Raw genomic sequence first — 19,943 nt, 5'->3', positions numbered from 1 at the left:
CAAACAGAGCTCAGGTAAAATTTAGACACTAACATTCAGAACTGCAACATGTAGTATCTCTTGCCCCACACACGCTTACGTTCCACATGCCTAAAATCCACAGTTCCCTCGGCCTTTCAAATTTCATTTCTGGACAACTACTAGGAAACACAACAGCATGAATAGCCTGAGCAGCTTAGCACCTATGTTAGGCCTGAACCCTGAGAAGATTCCCAAATCAGACCCTCCCTGTCCATACGATCTCTTCGGAGACACTCAGTCCACAAAGTATTCTCAAAAACATCAGAACTGCAGCAGATGTTGACACCTTCTTTCAAAACTGCTTGGTTTAACCAGCAGCATTTCCGCTCTCTCTCTTGCTGCCAGCTATGAAGACCTACCCTTACTTCTCACTAGCTCTGGCACTCATGTGACCCCTTAGAAAGTGAAATTAGCTCACTAAAATGGCAGAAATCTAACCCAACAAAACAACACAAATCAAGAAAAAGTGAATACTTTTCACCACTTTAGTGAACTAATGGATGGGACATATCCCAGAGATGACAGAAGGGAGACAAATGGAGCATGTGCGCAGGAACACGCCTGCCCCTTTCACCAGCAGCAAGCTTGTGCACTGACAATCGCCTCATGAAACCTCAACCACAGGAGAGGAGAGGGCCTGTCAGAGAGACTGGAGAGACTCAAGAGGATCAGGAGAGTTAGAGTGAGCTCTTCCAAACCTACCTGCAGTGTTGAAGGGCCCAAGTCATTCAAAATCAGAGCTGGTTAAGATTGAGCCTGCCCAGAGGAACACTGCAGCACCATCTGCCTTCAAGTCTGGTCTCCCCTCAGCAACGAAATGGAAGGAAAGGCAAGAAAGACAAGCAAGCTGCCAAAATCTATCAGTTCCAGAAGAAGGGGTACAGTTGGACAAGTCATGCCTTTTAAAGGATAATGCTATAGTTACATGTGAGCACAAAAAATCACTTGTCCTTTAATAAGAAAATTAAGGACCAATCACATCAAAATCTGCTACAGCTATTTAGGATATTAAGGACTGAGCTTTAAGGAAAGCTGATCTACTGAAGTAAAACCATAAGACTTGCAGCGTTTTCTGGTCAGTGTATACAATTGAGAAACATCAGAGAGCTAGAAGTCTGAGTTGACAAAGCAAGTAAATAATTTGTCAGAGAGAAGAACCTGCCCCGTGTTAAATCTATGTATGGATATAATTGACCACATTTCATCTTAGGAGAAAAGAAAAGTTGTGGCCAACTTCAAAGGCAACTGAACAAAAGTATCTCTAATGATTAATGAATTAGTATCGTTGAGTAAACGAGCTATTCTGAATGTTTGCCCAGAGGCAGTCATGGGAAAGTTTCCAGAACTATTGTCATTTTTCCTGGAACTCATTGACTTTAAGGACTCCACAGCTGCAAGAATTGTGTGAGCATTTCAAGACTGTCAATTTCACCACTGATTTTCTGAAAAATTCTTCCTGAGCTGATTTTTATTGGTTTCAGCTGGGGAATCCATTGCACCCAGCCAGGAAATGCCACATGCCTCCTAAGCTACTGCTCTATTCTTCTTGCACTGATGCTATCAGAGACTCAAATTCACTGCAGGGAGAACACTGGGGGCCAAATTTGCCTTCTGATGTATGCACGGAGCTCCCATCGAGCTAATGCAGTATTTTTTCGCCTTTGATGCCTCTTATAAAATGCAGTTTAAAGAAGCCTGGAAGTATTGCATTAGAACAGGGAGTTCACACTATTGGTGGTCCCCATTGTCATTAACACAGTTAGTGGCATTCCAGTGAAAAACACAGAACAACTCTTTTGTTTGTTTGTTTTATAAGCAGATCTTTCAGGGTGGGATCCAGCTTGCTCAAAAGGAGTTAGGGTGTCTCATTCCCCATCCCTCCTCTCTTACTTCCATTCATGCAATGTCATCCCTTTTCTTGTGCTAGCTGTGATGCTCCTGGGACCCTTGCTGTGGCAATTTATCTCACAAAACAGCAAAAGATCTCCCACTTCTTTACTGGGCTTATTTTCTGCCACTTAGTGAGTTGAATCAGCTCCCCCAGGGGTGGCATTGTCCCACAGCAAGGCCAAGGTAAGTGGCTGGAGCATGCAGACAGGGGGTGGGAGTTGGACTGTTTCTCATAGTGCCCATTCTTGTTTCATGAAGCTGGTAACTCAACTGGCAGTCTATATTGAGAAGCTCCATTCCTTGGGAGAGATGAGTTAATTCCAGCTGAGACATCTGCTGCAACCTGTAAGCAGGAAACAACTCAGGATCTACCTGTCACCCCAGCAAAAACTAAAAAATGAAATATGCCAGGGCCACAGCTAATGGCAGTCACTGACTCTTAAAAAACCTACATCAGGCAACTTAGTTCAGTTGGCGTGGCTTTTTCTCTGATTCGCAGTATAGGCTTTTTTCTATTGAATCTGTTAAGGAAAAACAAATCAGAGTAAATCATTAAAGTAAACTACATTCATATAAATAAAACTTCACACTTCAGGCAATGCAAGACAAGACATGCAGCGTGGAGCAGAACTGAAATCTGAGCCTGCCTGCTGCACTCTGCTCACCTCAGTCTTTCACAAGCGCACATCCCAGGTGTACTGCTATGCAGCAGTGTATTGGTCCTGCATGGAGTCTCCATTTTTCAGTTCAGCCAAGAAGTTTTGATCATAGTTCCTTCCTGAATGCATTCTTGAGTGCTGGAATAGCCATGTGAGGGCCCTTGATGAGAATGAGTACTGAGAGCAAAAACAGAAACTCATTTAGTTTGATGCAACAAAACTTCTCCTCAGACAAATGCTCCATGGTGGTCCCGTGGTAGGAAGCTGTGCAGAAGGCCTTGCTGAAGTAATAATAATACTGAAGTAATTTCATGCCTCCACCCACTTCCAGGCCTCTGATTAGTACAGATGCTGGAAATTTAACAGCCTCAACTGGTATAAATGGATGCAGCTTCTCTGGCATCAATGAAGACATGTTAATTTACCTTTCAAATTTGCTGAGGATCTGGTGTTCATTCTCCTATAATTAACTATTTTAAGAAGTTTTATTCTGAGTCCTATTTACAACTTAGAGCTTGTTCTTCAAGAAGTTCAACTTGGTCCAAGTTACAAAAAAACACCCACTCTTTGCTATCCTGTCATTATAGTCCACAGAAAATCAATTCTATCTGTATAAAATGTTTAAACATTCTTGCTTTACAAAATAAGAAACCAATGGTCTGCATGTAAAAACTCTAGAAGTATTCTCTCCCAGATATGGCTCTGTGCTTCAGACTGGAATATCCACAAATCTGACATCTACAAACTACAGAGACACAACATGAACATCTAGAGCATGGAAATCAGTGTGTGAACTTTTACATTACTTTCTGATGCATCGTCAATTTGCACATATGAATTCAGGTTATGAGCTCATTTCTTAAACAAACAGCTCCAGTGCTTGTACAACTGCCACCAATAACCTCCCCTTCTTTGCCATAAATATACGTACCCCATACTTGGCAGTTCAGGCAGCATTTCTCAGCAAGTCCAGCAATATTTCAGACACAGAGAAGGTCCAGAACTGCCCAGTCAGCATGAACACTGGACAGAAGAGATATAGCAGATTTCAGTACTGCCAACTGAGACCACCTGAGTCTCTACCAGGAGTCTTAAGTAAAAGAGACTCACTACTTGAGTTTAGACCCAATTTGGGTGGTGTGATGTATCATTTCTAAAAGAATTCAGAAAGCAACATAAGCAAAGAGCTTGACACAACATTTAGGCAGACTCTAGTCAGCTTGCTTCTTTGCAAGAAAGGGCAATGTAGTCAAACATCTTACTTGCAAATCTGGTATTATTGAACAATTGCCTGAAAATCTGAAATTTATACACAATGTTAAACCTGCTAAGCTGTTTGATGGGACGCATTAGGTGGGGCTTGTTCTCTAGTAACTAAATATTAACTGAAATAACAGTTATGCTATTTAACAAAGTACAAGCACAACCAGGTTTGCTACTTTTTTCAGCCAGTGGAAAAAACCAACACGTTAGGGAATATCATTGCCTGCCTAGAATGCGACATTTCACTCTGGAGCAGGATGGAAATCATGTAGATCACTGCCAAGCATGTGGGTTTGTTCTTTAAAGATCTCTCATACTCACACTAACTTCAGAATGAAGGCAAAGCCTGCTTCAAACTACCCTGCAGTACTGAATTTCCAGTGAAAAACTTCTTTCATACTTTATGTACTCTTTCAAGTTCCTCACTGCAACACTAAGTCAAGTTCTCAAAGCATCAGTGCTCTGTGAAAGAGAATAGGAAGAAGCCACAAAAAAAAAAAAAAAAAAAAGCTTTGCTAAAATAAAGGTGATTGTTCTTTTTTGTTAATTCTTGTGACCTGACTAACATACTAAAAAGTAAAAAATATTTTACTTTTGCGAGGAGGTTTTCCAGAACTGCAAAACTGCAAAACAGGTCTTTTAATTATTTACTTCAAATTTTTGGTGATAAATACTTCCAAAGTTGAACAGGCATAGGTTTGTGCTTTGACCTTTTCTACATGCTTTGTCACCACTGGTCTACCTCCTAGTATTGTCTGTTAACAAGGAAGATCTTTGCTTATTGGCTTGCTAATGTGATGAGAGTTTTAAATCAGAATGGTGAAGGCTAGACACTGAAGTCCTCAAGGAAGCATTAAGGAAGAGCAATCTACAGAAGAGGCTTAAAATATCAAAGATAAAATTACCATAAAGTTTTAGAAGACTAAATTAGGATGGCCATCAATGAACAATATATTTTCCAGAAAGGAAATAATAGGAAAAAGAATGCTAATCTATAAGCCATATAAGATCAGATAAACAACTTCGTTGACATAACAGAAGAGACCTGTTTATAGAAGGTTGCAGTTTGTTCAAGCAGCATGGCCAAGGAAACACATAGCAAGCACATACACACTTCCTCGAATATCCAGAGGGAAATTTGCTGCTTTAAGGTCTTTGGATAATGTTAAACAGGAAAGACTATTGCGACTGTCCTGGATTAGAGCACAGCATAATTTTACATGTGGAAATCCACATGGTAAGTCTTGAGGTGTTTATAACTAAAGCTACCTTAACTGAGGTATACAGCTGATGAGAATTTAATTTCCCAACCTTCTGTTGAAAAAGTCTTATCTAAGTTATTCAAATATTCAAATATTTCTAAAATCAACAAAGTAACAAACTGGTATCACAGACTGGAGTAAATTATCCTGGTTGTACCTCCCTATACTCTGATTGATGAGAAAGAGAGCCTGGACACCTGGCCTTGGTACTCAATGTCTAGATGTTTACCATACATGAGCAAACTTCTCCCCAGGAAGTTGTTGGAATGGGGTGAAAAGGAGAAGACTTGTCTGGACTCCACTGGAAGGAGTAGGGAGAGGCAGGATAAGGAAAATGGGAGTGAAATTCTGTGGATTCTTTGGAAGAGGAGACAAAGAATAACAAAAAAAAATAAGACTGTAAGCTTTAGGAAAATAGCCAAGAAGAAATGCCACTTTAACAGATAAGAAGAAAAAAGAAAGAGTCCAGAAGAACTGGCAGATCTTCAAAGAAACAACAATGATGGCATTGCCAAAAGCCATCCCCAAACTTGCAGTAATTTTTCCATTCCATATGTCCTTGTCAGGTGGTGGCATAGGCCTCTAGTGAAGATGTGAATCTTCTGCAGCAAAAGTCTGAAAAAGATGTCTAGAAATATGAGGAAAATGAGGAAATACTGAAGGACCTGAGAGTATTCAAGTCTACAAAAGAGCAGGCTGATTTTGCAAAATTATAATAGCTCTTTAAAGATAAGATAGTGCAAAGTGAAATGGATTAACCAGTTAGCATGAACATGGCTCATTTTGAATTGGCAAAGAATGCTCTCATGCTCTGATCTTACAGCAAAGGAGGATTGCTGTAGAGATTCAGTTGTTATAGATTTCTTTATCTCACAAGGCTAGTGAGGCAGTGCAATGGAAACTTAACAGTTCCAGTGTATTAACAGAAAGTTTTAAGAACAGGCTTCATCAATGTCCATAATGAATTCTATATATAATTGCTTTGGATGATTTCTCAGTTATTTCCTGTAATAGATTATATCTCCAAAACTCAAGGCTTTTTGCCTAAAGATGTTAATTCCTCTTGACTCTCCATTGTTGGTCCTTCAGAGGCAGATTAAGAACAGGACTAGCCTGACTGGCTTAACAAATGTGAATAGCCCTAGCAGTTCCCCAAAGCTGAGAACATCCATCTTGATCCCTTTCCTGCACTACTGCCACAAATAGCTTCACACTCCTTCCAACCCAGTCATACGCTCCCCTTCCTGATCTCTTCAAATGCCAGACCTCAGCTTGTGAATGCTGTACAAATTCATAGTTCTCCTCGCTGTTATCCTTGCCTGGTGTTTCCCAGTTCTGAACTAGAGCAATTTATCAGGAATTTTACAAAACATCACAGACTGGCAGCGCTGTGTATGAGGAATGCCATGGTCTTAATTACAACCAGCTCTGCTATTCAGAAAGAGCAATTATAGTATCATAAGCATCCTTCAGCTCCAATTTTTTTAATCAACACTAACTGATTGGCAGATGCTGGTGCTCTCTGTAGCATTCCCTCAGGTTTGAAAAGCAGTCACAAGTCAGCAGTCATTCTTCAATACTTGTGCAGAAAACATGTGGTTTCTTTGCCTTCCAGAAAATCCTCAGAGTCTCTTCTAAATTAGGTATAGATTAGGTAAAGCACATCACCCAATAGTAAAAACAAAACAAAACATAATCCCTGACAGACAGAGGTCAACAATAACAACAGGCCCACAGACACTCTCAGGTTTCTGGCAGGGATAGGGTTCAGCTTGCACTGTGTGGGTTGCTTGCAGGTTCAGTGATGACAGAGCATGCTCCTGAGCCAACCACTTTCTGTAGCTACAGGCTTGGCTGCAAAATGTTTCTTCTAGTCCTGCCCTGTGCACCTACTACAGTACCCATGGCATGTGCAGGACTGACATGTGACAGATGATCTGGGGAGAGATCACAGGCACTTCCTGAAACTCAAATGAACACAGGCAAACTCCATCTTCTTCCCAAAAATCAAAAGAAAAAAAGCATTGTCACCTGCTTGTTTCATAAAATGCTTTCACTTGCTAAAAAGCTCTAGGGAACCTCTTCCTCAAACAACCCTCAATTCAGAAATTATGATTTTATTCAAAGCCTCGTGATATATACAGTACAGTACAAGGTGATTCAAAGAAACAAGAAGGTTTCAAAATAGTTAGAAGAGTTATCATTTAAATCAAGAGTACTTCTCGGTTCTTTCTATCACAGTCTGCTAACCTCAATGTTATTCAGCTTAAGGTTCTTGCCATCACATGCTTCTGCCTCATAAACCACTATACTGGGAGCCCCTGGATGAGCAGCAGCCAATGAAGTAAGATGAGGCCGCAGACTCATATCAGCACAGACAGGACAGCCCCAGTTCTGGACACAGCTGATCTGTCCTACCATCATTCCTAGTCTGCTAGAGGGTAAGAAGAGCTCTGAATTATTTAGAAGGAAGGGAGGAAAAAAAAAAAAAAAAAAAAGTTTGAACAGTCAAAGGGCTCCTTAGGTCAAGAAATCTTCCTTGAAAGACACTAATCAAGACCAAGCCAAAAAGCAAGAGGTGAATGAATGGGTCATTTTATCTCAGAGGAAAGTCAGCTGGAGGAAGACTGTTCAGGGAAAAAGTAAAAGCAGTAAGTAGGTACAAAGCACACTGAGAAAAGTAAACAGATCAGCATATGTCATTCAGCAAAAACACCTAGTTTATTTTTCTGCTCACTGAATCATTAACACAAGTTAAAATGATGATAAATACTAAGACTCATTCTCCCTAAGAAAACCAACAATGTATTAGCATAAACCATGCCAGAAGAATACTGAATACACCATAGGAATGCTATTGAATAAGAATGAATAAGAAATACTGAATGCTCAGAGATTATTATCTTGATGATGCCTCTATTATTCATGTCATGACCACAGCTGAACATCTCTATAGAATAGCCCTGCATATCTCCCAGCAAATTTGTTTCTTTCCTATTCCAAATTATGAAGCTTTGTCTCAGCATTTTAAAAATGTTTATCCACGAAAGACAGATGATGCATCTTCCTGAGGCATATGATCAGTCTTTCACTCATCTGTAAAACATTCATCATATTTTTGTTGTTATAGCAAAATTATTTTGGAACACTTTCAGATGCTGGTCTACAGTGTGCTGCACATGAATTTTGGAGACAAATAGCAACATTATCAAATTGTACTGGCATTTCAAATAGTCCAATGTAACTGCCAACTATACTGGACCAGCAGTGCCAGGTTGTGTCCTACAATTTAAGATGGGGATGTAAATAGCAAAGGGTGTCAAAGTAGATGGCCAGTTAGTTTCCAAATGTAAATAGTACACCGCAAACTGTTGCAGTTTCTTTTCTGAGGTTATTTGGACTTAAAACGAACCGATTCTTCATGAGTTCTCAGAAAGTATGTAGACAATTGAATGTTAGCCAAAGCTCCAGCACAAAGGTAGGCTGAAACAGAGGAAGAGAAGTGTAATAGTAGCAATATTCCAGTATCCCAGTTACCCTTGTATCTGCTTTCATCTCTACCCAGATATTTTCCTGCACCTTATAAAGTAATGTCAAGCACATTCCTAATCTGGTGTTGAGTGTAATCCGACATTTGGAAAAGTTTGGTAACTAGAAGGTGAGGTCACATACACCCTTGAGAGCATCTGGATACTTCAAAGGATGAAGTTACCAAGCAAGCAGAAATTATTTTTGCAACTTGCACCACAATATCAAGTCCACATCTTTCTCCATTATTCCCGGATGGAAAATAATCCTTAACCAAATACTAATCTTCAAAGGCAGGCAGGCAGGCAGAGATCTTGAGCATATAACAGGGTGATCCCACTGAGCACCCAAAAACATGGGGGAAAAAAAAAAAAAAAAATTACTAGGTACATTTCTAAAAGAGGGGGAAAGATTATCCACAAAAGGTCCTAGACAATGAGTGGCATAGGAGCGGAAGAGTGACTTTATATGATGGCAGAATAGCCCAGCTACTTTCAGTGAGATCATAAAAAACACAGCAGGATCCAAAGTCTGAGCAGTAGCAGTGCTGCAGGCTTCCCTTTAAGCCATCAGCAGGTTCCTGCTGTCTGTTCCCTAAATACAGGCCCCTTTCATCTCCTGTTACCCAATTGTCTCCTCCTGGCTTTTGTGAAGCATCTCACCACAGAACAGAAGAGAAAAGTGGAAGTGGGGAACACCTCATTGCCTCTCACCCATTTGTCTGGTCTGCATCGTTCATGCACTCCCCAGGCTCTTCCCCAGAAGCACCTCATAGCGCTGTGGGCCTTCCTCAGCCTCCTCCCATCAGAGGTCAGCTCCACACAGGCTTCTTCACTTACCTTATTCCCCTTTGTGCAAGACCCCTGTATGACACAATGGCAGTAAATAATTCAGTCAGCACCATTTTTAGCCAATCTTCCATTTGAGATCAAGTCATCTCCCTTTACTCTTTCACAGCGTCATTCGCATTCACTTCCCTACTCACAATTCCTTTTGCAGAGGAGGCAGCTTGAAACCTCACCAGAGAATCATAGAACGGTCTAGGTTGAAAAGGACCTCAAGGATCATCCAACTTCAATCCCCTTGCTATATGCAGAGTCGTCAACCACCAGACCAGGCTGCCCAGAGCCACATCCAGCCTGGTCTTGAATGCCCCCAGGGACAGAGCATCCACAACCTCCTTGGGCAACCTCATTTTTACTCTGTGGCAAACAAGCCAGCTTGCTTTGAAGAGTGTTCCTCCACCATATTGAAACCAAACCCTTTAGCCTTCTGGGGACAAGTTGGTTTTGTGGATAATCTGCGCAGCAGGAGCACAAACATAAATGTCATCTGAGTCAAGCTGCTCTAAGATTTCCTCAGTAAATACTGCTGTCCTAAATCACAGCTCCCTTTGTTTTAGGAGCTAATTTCTCCCCTCCTTACAACCAGAATGGGGTCAGCATTTTAAGCCTGAAAAATAGGCAGGACATTTTAAGAACCAGAGAGTTCAAAATCTGCTGATGAGAGAGGTTGTGAAGAAGAATGATACCAGCCTGTCACAGGCTTTTGAACAAATAAGGTCAGTCCAGTTAATATTGGTCTTTGTAATTTTGCTTTCAGATCTATCCCTTTAGTAAAAGATAAATACTTGTCAGAAAAGACATTCCCAATTTTTGGATTCATGTTGGACACTTAGCTAATATTTTTCTTTAAGTTCCATGGCCTGTCTCCGCTTTTTATTTTATTTTATTTTAAACTCATGAAAGCTATTATTAAATGTTCATCTGAAAGCACACATCAGATATTGTGTGCTGCCTTTTAACAGAATGCTTTTAATTGAAAGGAAAACCCTGCCTCCTGCTAGGTTTGGGTGGGCTGCAATTAGTTCCATACTAGCTAGTTTTGCCAGAAAGTCATATAACTCTTCTGTGCACATTCACATTCTGGTCCAGCTGCAAACAATATGCTGAGTCAGCGAAAAAAGAAAGGAGCTGAAGGAATTTCTCATTGAATTAAGAATCTAGTCTGTCCTCAAATCTGAAACTATGTGTAGGATTCCATTAGTCCTGAGGGATCATCATGCTGGCTATGCCAGTTATTGATACTCACATGAGATCCATATACCCACAGCAATGCTGCAAGGAGGCACAGGGATACATCATCCACACTCATACCTTTCTCGTGTTAGCAGCAAAACAGAAATCCCCCCTTTACGCCTGAATCATAATGCTCTGGTGAAAAAAGTTTATTCTGTTCCTTAACTGCAAAGCAAACCAAATCTACCACACCAGCACAAGGATGCAGTGACTGAAACAAAGAGCAAAGTCTGCAGAAGATCTGAATTTTGGCAAATTCATACAAACGAAAATTGGAGGAAACCCTTTCCTTAGTATTTCTGGCTTATTTGAAACCAGCTAACTATGAAATGGTCTTAACAGTCTGTTATGTTTCAGTGTAACATGAGGATCTTGAATCTCTTGACTAGTAGAGCATGAGCTGGAGTTTCACTTGGGTGGGTTTTATTTTATTAGCCCAACAAACGCATTTAAATAGTATGTGCAGCAAAGACTCCCTTAAGTCATGAGCATTCAATGACAAATATCTGAAAAGTGGACACTGGATAATAAAATTAGCAACTTAAAATGACCAAAGAGATGGTCATTGGAATTAGGAGATGCTTATCCTTTTCCATGTGGCCAGGTACCTACTAAAAATCACTCTATGTTCTAACAGAAATCCAACAGTTGAAGGCATGTTCAAGAATTATCATTTGCATTACTAAGACAGAGAAAAACTTATCCAAACACCCTTTGAATCTGGGGGGTTTTCTACATCCATGCTTGGATCAGCACAGTCAGCATTCTAGCACAACAAATACTGCACGGAAGACTGAGCATAGCAAACCCATACTGAGGCAGTCCTTTCACATGCCTCTTATGGCACTAATAAAAGATGCCAGGTAAATTACATATTATTTACTAGAACTAAATGGAAAATGTCTTTTTCATAAGGGGAATGTTCCATGGAAAAAATCTTTATTTGATTTTTTCCTTTGAAATTGATTTTCAATGTGGGGTTTCTTTTACAATTTTAGAATGTTTGAATTATATTTCCCTTAAAAAAAAAAAAATCAATATGCTAAACTGAAATAGTTCTGAAACATCGATTCAGTATGAAAAACACTATTTAATGTATTTGCTGTAGGGAAATTGAAATTTTCCAGAGGATATAACACTATAAAATTTCAGCCTAAAATATCATTTTTTGTAAGAAATTTTTCTGCACTAAATTCTATGGCCAACAGCAATTACAACTTTTCCAAAAGCCTATGAGATCTACAATGGATTTTTGGAACCTTTATCCCACCACTCACAGTAATAATATAGCATACTGAAAAAGTGTGAAAGGATTACGCTGAAAGGGTTGTATCCCAACAGCACCTGAATATAAACAACGTTTGTTTAGCTGACAACAGCTTATCCATACATGATTTTAAATTTGCAGAAGACTATAAATGGATAGCATTTTCACTGAAAGCACTGAATTAGCCAACAGGGTACTCTGCTTTGTAATGTGGAGCAATGTGGAGTGATAATGAACACCATGTGTGTGTGATAATGGAGGCTGTAGAAAATAGATCTGGCCAGCTGAGTGAAAAGGAAATGCTGGAGAAGAAAAAAATCTGAAGTCCAAGCCAAAACAAGTGACCTAGAGAAGCAAGTAAGGGTTTGTATTTGGGGCAGGCTAGAGGCCTGAGAGAGATCAGCAATTCAGCAGGGTATTTTTAAGCATATGCTCAAGGTCCTCCTTATTCAGCAGGAAACTTAAGCATATGCTCAGAGGTTAAGCATCAGCTAAAGTCTCATTGATGTCAATGGGTCTTAAACACATGCCTAGAGATACATGTGTGCTGAAGTGCTTTTACAAATAAGAATGGACTGGGGATCAGGGCCTCAGTCCCCTGATATTTCATAGCAGGCTAACCCTGCAACCTCCTGGCTTTCCAAATTCTTCGGAGTAGATCTCATTTATTATACTCACAGGACCAGACTTAAGCGTGTAAGAACTTGCATTACTGTACATAACGGCCATTGGCCCTTTGGTACTGAAATAAATAGTAAAGTGCAGATAAACTTATAAAACACCAGTAATTTTTATTGCAATTTGCCCAAATAATCCCCTTTGCGATAGAAATGAAAGCATAAAACAAGCAGAAACACTACTTTGGGGAAAGTCATTTAGTATTTCCATTCCTGGTGGCAAAAAAGAATGAATTTAAAGATAAAATTGAATCAAGAGATTCAGATTTACTTTTAATATATTTTTTTTGCCAACCTATATTGGCAATTTCCTTATGCCTGAAGAGCCCACTTCCCACCTGCAGAGCTAGCTGGGTATCACTGTACAACTGAACAGCCACACCACTCCTTTGACAATTCAGCTTTATTGACACAAATTGCAAAATTAATCTGCACTGATACAACTTCGGAAATGTAGAACAACTATTCTCTGAACCCAAGATAGCAGGATAATATTAAAGAAGAAATATCTGAAAAATTTAGATAAAGTGTTAGATTCCAGTATGGTTTCTCCTTCTTTAAAAGTTCATGAAAACATGATAAAGTGGCAAGGGGAATTACATGGCTAGATTACTAACGATGTTAAGTATTTTTTCCATGCAGCTAAACACGGGACTTGAAATTATCAGTAAAAATCCTTCCTGTACATTTCAATGAACCCGAACAATCACTTGGTCTTTACATTGCATAATTCTCTGAGGATAAATAAGCAGTGGAGGAAATGGCCATAAAGACATGCTGCAGAGCCAGCTGAAATCTCCTTTAGGTGGAATCTGTAAGTGACAGCCATTTTTAAAACACCCTTAATGTGACAGAAGCAAATTGGGGTGCATCTGAGCAGCGGGACTTTGTCAGAGTACTGCTGAGCACAACCAAAGTGATGCCGCAGTAGCAGTTACCTCCCCACAGGATTGTAACAAAAAGCTGACTTCAACAAACCAAAAAGGTTCATTTCCTCATTAAACTTTATTAAAGGAGGCAGAAAAATTATTGTAAGAACCCAGAAATCAGCTTTACACGTGTGTCTCCCTTTTGTCATGTTTTAAACTGGAGGATATTACTGTTTGGCATTTCCTGCAAATGCACTGAGGAAAAGCCACAGCAAGATAGTATTTCTTGCATGGATGTTAAAAGACTCACAGAAATGGCTAACGTACAATTTCTGGTTAAAATTTGCTCACTTTTTTTGCTTTGTTTTTTTTTTTTTTTTAGATGAACAACCTGGTGAAAGCATTTCCACATTCCTCTTTGCATTTTTGCCATGACAGAACTTAGTCGAGGCAGGCAGATCTGTGTGCTAAAATCATGCATCTTAGTGCAACTTCATTCCAAATTTCTGTTTCTTCATTAAACATGGAAGAGCATCTCTCCTGCCTTCCTCAAGCAAGCTGCAGGTTATCACTCTCATCCCTCCATATGATGCTGACCTAGCACAAATACAAAACAGGTTCCTATGGAATCTGAAGTACTGTTTGTACATCCTACCACTGACCACAGTGGAACAATGGTGTGCCAATGATATAGAAAAAAAAACAACTCTACTTGCTTGCTCTTTCTGACTCTCTGAACTACATCTAGCTCCAAAACTATTACTTATAGTTATGAGGTGACAGCTGAGAGCTAGCAGTCTGCTGAGTGAAAAAATGCTTGCATTTATCCCTTTTAGAGATATCCTATACACATATACACATATCCACGCACAACAGCTATTCATACTGGATAAGGAGATGTACCTAATCAACTACAGTGCTTGCTCAGTGGCAAGAGAAGGAGTTTTTTATTTAGTGCAAATTAAGTGACATAAGCTTCAATTTTTAAGAGTGTTCAAAATGAAAAATTTTAAGCTAAGCCTACAGCTGCGCTTAAAACAATGAGAAGTGGTGTGAATGTCTTCTGTGAACATTTTTGCCTATCATTTTTAATAAAGGAATCACTTCTTCTAAGCCACTTGAAAGCCCTGTGTTATTTTATAATCAAAATCTTTATATTTTTCACATAATTACAGATATGTTGTTGTTGGGTGAGCTTCCGGAGGTCATCTAATCCACGCCTGCCCAAAGCAGGACCAGCACCAGCTCAAGCCTGCTGTGATTTTGTTTATTCAAGCACTAAAACCCTCCTAGGCCAGATACTTCATGTACTCTCTGGGTAGCCTGCTCCAGTGCTGCACTGCCCTTTGAAGAGAAAAGCTCTTTCCAACTTCCTTTGTAACATCTTAAGCCAGCCTTGTGTTTTTGCAGCCCCCTGTTTTGACACTTCAAACTGCTGAGAAGGGTTTGGCTTCACCGTTTCAGTCACTTGACCTCAAGCAGTTGCAGGCTACCAGGCTGCCCCATAGCCACCTTCCTCACTGGGTGCTACAAGTGCAGCTCCTGTCACTCCGTTCCAGACATGGCAGAAACTGGCATGCCTCAACACCTCCCTTATCACTGCTCCAGGGGCAGAAACTTCCAGCAGCAAGAATTAACAAAAAGCTAGAGCTATAATGTTAGCCAACACCACACCTAACTAAGCCCCTTGAAGCACATTTTCAGATGGACTCTCCAAATTTCAAAGAATCTCATTATCCCATCATTTTCCCCCAAGAATAAATCATTTCAAGAAAATATAAAAACAGACGTAAGAGCAGATGCAGTATAAGCCTTATGACTGCTGCCCTTGATTTAAGAGGAGCAGAAATCCCAGCGGAATTCTTTCCAGCAGGCGGGCATTTAATGGATCTTGTGAAAGTGTGAGCATATGAGAAAAAAAAAAAAACGATGCTGATAAGTACTTTTGAAACAGACAGTCAACACTAGAAAGTTTAAAGTAATTTTTTAGCCAAATAATTACAATTTCTCTCCAGCATAATTTCCCACATGTGGAAAAAAAAAAAAAAAAAAGGCAAAAATCAAATATCTAGTAATCAGCTAGTCTGAAGCATAGAAAAACTGTACCATCCATCTCGAAGAGGGTAAAAAGTGATGTTAGAACAAGATGGCTGTGCTTTCCTAAGCACAAAAATCTTAACGAGTCACATCAGTTCTTGACCCCAACTACAAAGATCTTAAGTAGTGGGTATTAACCCTGAAAGTAGCATGAAAAAGCTTTGGCCTTTTCCGCATCAATTCAGCATAAAATCATAGAATTGCTCAGGTTGGAAAAGACCTTAAAGATCATCAAGTCCAACCACAATCTAACCATAATACCCTAACTAACAACTCCCCGCTAAATCATGTCCCTGAGCACCACATCCAAACAGTTTTTAAACACATCCAGGGATGGTGACTCAACCACCATCCTGGGAAGCATATTCCAGTGCTTAACAACCCTTTCTGTAAAGAAGTGTTTCCTGATATCCAACCTGAACTTACCCTAGCACATCTTAAGGCCATTTTCCTCATCCTGTCACCTGTCACAACTGAGAAGAGACCAACCCCACTCTTGCTGTAAGCACCTTTCAGATATTGGAAGAGAGCAATAAGGTCTCCCCTCGGCCTTCTTTTCCCCAGACTGAACAGCCTCGATTCTTTCAGTTGCTGCATGTACTTCCCATCTTAAGGTGAGAGAGAGAATTACAGAATAGAATAAGCTTGCCCTAATGGTTTCAATTTCACCCAAATCTCAGTTCTATGAGCATAGGAACATTCAGTAAATGTTTCTTATTGACTGGAAACAACTTGTCCTTCCTATTCCTTTAGGTAGTTCCCTGCTCAGCATCTTGTTTATATTCTTGCTCTCCAGAAGCAACCAGAGCTGCTCGGTTCTCCCCCCAGACTAGGCAGAGGGGATGGGAATAACTATCTGACTGTCCAAGTATCCTGCCAACATGGGACAAGTTGTCTCAGCTATGCTCAGCGTAGCCACCATGCATCCTTGATGCAGCCAAGGAGCTGTGTCTGTGCCTACAGGCTTCTGGCAAACCCTTGGGAGTACAGTGTATACACCATACACCCTCTCCCTAGGCAGTTCCCATTGAATATGCCAGGCCATTCAAAATGTTTCTTGTTCCCAGAACAGAAACATTTGACCTGATGAAGACAAATGAACTTTTGGCATGTCCTCACTTCAATCCTCCCAAGCCACACTTTGTTTTCTTATTCTTTACTATTGGTGGAGACATTTTAACAATCCACAGAAAAGGACTGGATGCATTTCGTTAGATAAAAGCATTTCTGAATCTACAGTGCAAACAGAAAAATGACTCTGTGCTCAGCATTACCTCCTAAAACCCAACTACACATCACGCTGCACCCAAGAAGCAAGATGGTTTTAGTCACATTGCATATTTCTGTCACCTATATGAGATATGGTAATGAGTAATCAGATGTCTTTTGTCTTATTTGCCCATTGCCTTAGCACACAAACAAAATCTAGAAAGGTAAAATATAGTTTAACCAGCCTACGCATACTACAACAATATTAAGGAGACAACTTTCCCTCTAGCACTCCAGACAACTCTAAGACTCTCTGAAACTGCCTACATGTGTTAGCTTTCCACTCATCATCTAACACAGGATAGCAAATTCTCTCCACAACTCTCCTGAAGAACTCTTCTGATTACGTTCGGGGATTTTGGTCAAGTTAGATGTTAACCCAGTTTGTACCATCACAGCAGCATGGAGCAATTTCAAGACAACACAAACCATTTCACACGGACACGGAAGCTCATTCAAACAGTAGAGTGCTGGAGCTAAGGTGAATTGCACAAAACATCTCTTCACACACAGTCCAAATTGGTCTCCCCTAGAAAAGAGATCTTGGAACATCTATGTAGCAGTGCCTGCAGTTCCCTTGGCTTGGATATGTTCCTGTTTCCCCACATACCCTTTCATGTAGCCTTGACAGTGTTACAAGGAAAGTTCTATAATCAGTTGTGTGAGGATCTCTTCTCAAGGAATAGACATCCTAATATGTGTGTGGGACTGAGCTTGCAGGGGAAAAAATTATATATATGACAAGGTTACTCCCACTTTCCGTGCCTCTTAGAGTCAGGGATTGCCATCACAGCTTGTAAAACATTTTTAAACAACACATTAAAATCCTTACAGGAAAAAAAAAAGTCTTGGAAGTTGAATTGCTGGATTTGTGAGCATTCTATTACAAACTCAGAAGTTGCACTGTTTTCAAGTTTTGATTTTTGCAATAGGGAAAAAAAAGTGCTCCATTTCAGAGGATATAAGTGCACTGAAAACAAAAAAAGATACATGCGGCACAATTTTCAGAGTGCAAGACCATCTGAGAGGAAACATCAAAGCTTTATACACTTTTTTTTGCTAAGCTCTAACCCATCTGACTGTTTCTCCTTTCACCCACAGCCAAATAAGCTATTCTTACATTAACGTTAGTAAGAGCATACTTGCACTAGTCCAGACTCAGCATCTTGACCCAGCCTAACACTCTTATATGGATGTTAAGGACATTGCTAAAGAAACACAGACTCTATTGTTAATCATTTCTTTTAGCAAACTTCCTTCACAGCCTGAGCTAAGCGCTACATTAAATTGTGAAGAAATAACTAGAACTACTATGCTGCAAGTGACTTTTAAATCAAGTGCATCAGTTATACAGTATTTAGCACTGTGCTGTAAAGGGTGGTAAACGGAGGTGTCATAAATATCTGACTTTATCATCTGTTGACTCATAATCCAGATGCCAATGGAATATAAATCATGTAAAGCATGTTTCCAGATTAGGAAAGTTTGACTGCTCACTATTGTTCTAGCAAACTACGTTATTTCTTCATAGGATCAGGAGTGCCCTCTGATGGTTAATAACTATTATTGAGATAGAAGAGCTGAATATGGAAAATAGCCCATCTTAAGTTGTGCATTCAATACAAAATATTTTCAGTTCCTGCACTAGACATTTTCAGTCTCCTGTATACTTAAAAATTTAAAAATAGCTATTCCTGATTTATTGGAAATATTTTTTGTAGATTTCTCTTTCCATTGCAGTTTATTTACATTGATGCTAAAGGATACACACATACATACTAAGGATGCATTAGAGAACTGTTTGTATACACACAGTTTCAAAGGAAATGAGTTGCAAAATGTTTCAGACACAAATCACAGGATTTCTCTACTAGACATTGAGAAAGGCTCTGACAAACTCAGACACCCGGAAATTCAGATTTTCAACTAAATGTCAGAAAACAGGACACAACTGGGAAAAAAAAAAAAAAAAAAGAGAAAGAAAAAAAAACAGACTCTCTGAAAAAAAAAAAAGCTCTCTGAAGAAGCACATGTGGCCAACTGTTTGTCTGTATTTTTCAAGCTATATAAACTAGCCTAATAAAACTTAACTCTCTCAACAAACCCTGCTTCACATGTACTTAGAACATTACATGCAGTACAGAACTGTAGGACAACAAGTAACCAATGACGTATTTTCCCTTTTCATCTTCGACTTTACATGTCCTTAAAGTAGTCAGCATCCCCGTCACTTACCATTTTACCAATTCTGATATTAACTGGTCTTTCAAAACAGAGGTGGTAGCTAGAAGACAGCACATACTTGGAACTTACTGTGATGACAACCACTGTGTAACCATACACAAGTCTCTCCCTTCAACTGAACAAGTAGCAGGACTGGAACTGATACCTCTAGTGTGACAAAACCTCCCCAAATCTTCATAAACCACACACCTTCCCTACTATACAATGGAAAAAGAAATGTGAATATACAGTATCGAAACCCTTGCAAGACTTATAAATCGCATATTAGAGTTTAATTTTAGTCTGACTACCTGAAGACTCCTAAAAATAGCCAGGTGTTATAGAGAGAAACGTGCATAATAAGTTGTAACTGCAAACACTCACAGATTTTAAAGAAAAATCAATTCCTAAATCTTGCAAAGAAGGATGGCATCAAGGGAGCAGGCAGTCGGGTGCATCTTCCCTGCTTCCTATTACCTCTGCTGATGCAGACAGGCAGCAGCCATTGTGCTCATAGACCTGCTAAGCTGTTAGCAAAGCTCTGCTCTCTCAGGGCTACTTTATCTTTTTTTTTTTTTTTTTTAATTTAAACCAAATATCATTTTTAGATTTTCCCTCTGACAATTAAAGCTGAAAATAACAGCTTTGGATGAAAGACACCAGCAGCAAGTCTTCTCCATGCCAGGTTTTACTCTGGTTTCAGACCTACTGCAGAACCCCAGGCATTTAGAAACAGGACAGTGCTTGGGAGTTGCTATTTATGTGTCCCTTCTTCCACCTGAAATTGCCATCAGCTGAGGCTCAGCTGGGGGTGAGACTTCAATTACTGTCTTATTTGCC

The 19,943-nt window shown here is 39.8% G+C and overlaps 1 long non-coding RNA gene across 1 annotated transcript; it reads right to left on the bottom strand.

Annotated features, from left to right (window-relative positions):
• Positions 1–1,187: 1,187 nt before the first annotated feature.
• On the bottom strand, positions 1,188–3,594 carry LOC146545039 (uncharacterized). The gene is made up of 3 exons (XR_014881769.1): positions 3,502–3,594; positions 2,577–2,747; positions 1,188–2,432 (listed from the first exon to the last, which is right to left on the bottom strand). It is a non-coding gene; the product is annotated as an uncharacterized LOC146545039 (long non-coding RNA).
• Positions 3,595–19,943: the final 16,349 nt, after the last annotated feature.

Source organism: Meleagris gallopavo, chromosome 2 (assembly GCF_905368555.1).
Source record: "Meleagris gallopavo chromosome 2, MGAL_WU_HG_1.1, whole genome shotgun sequence".
NCBI lineage: Eukaryota > Metazoa > Chordata > Aves > Galliformes > Phasianidae > Meleagris > Meleagris gallopavo.
The sequence above is the reverse complement of the archived record's forward strand: the minus strand, read 5'-3'. Positions and strand labels throughout refer to the sequence as shown.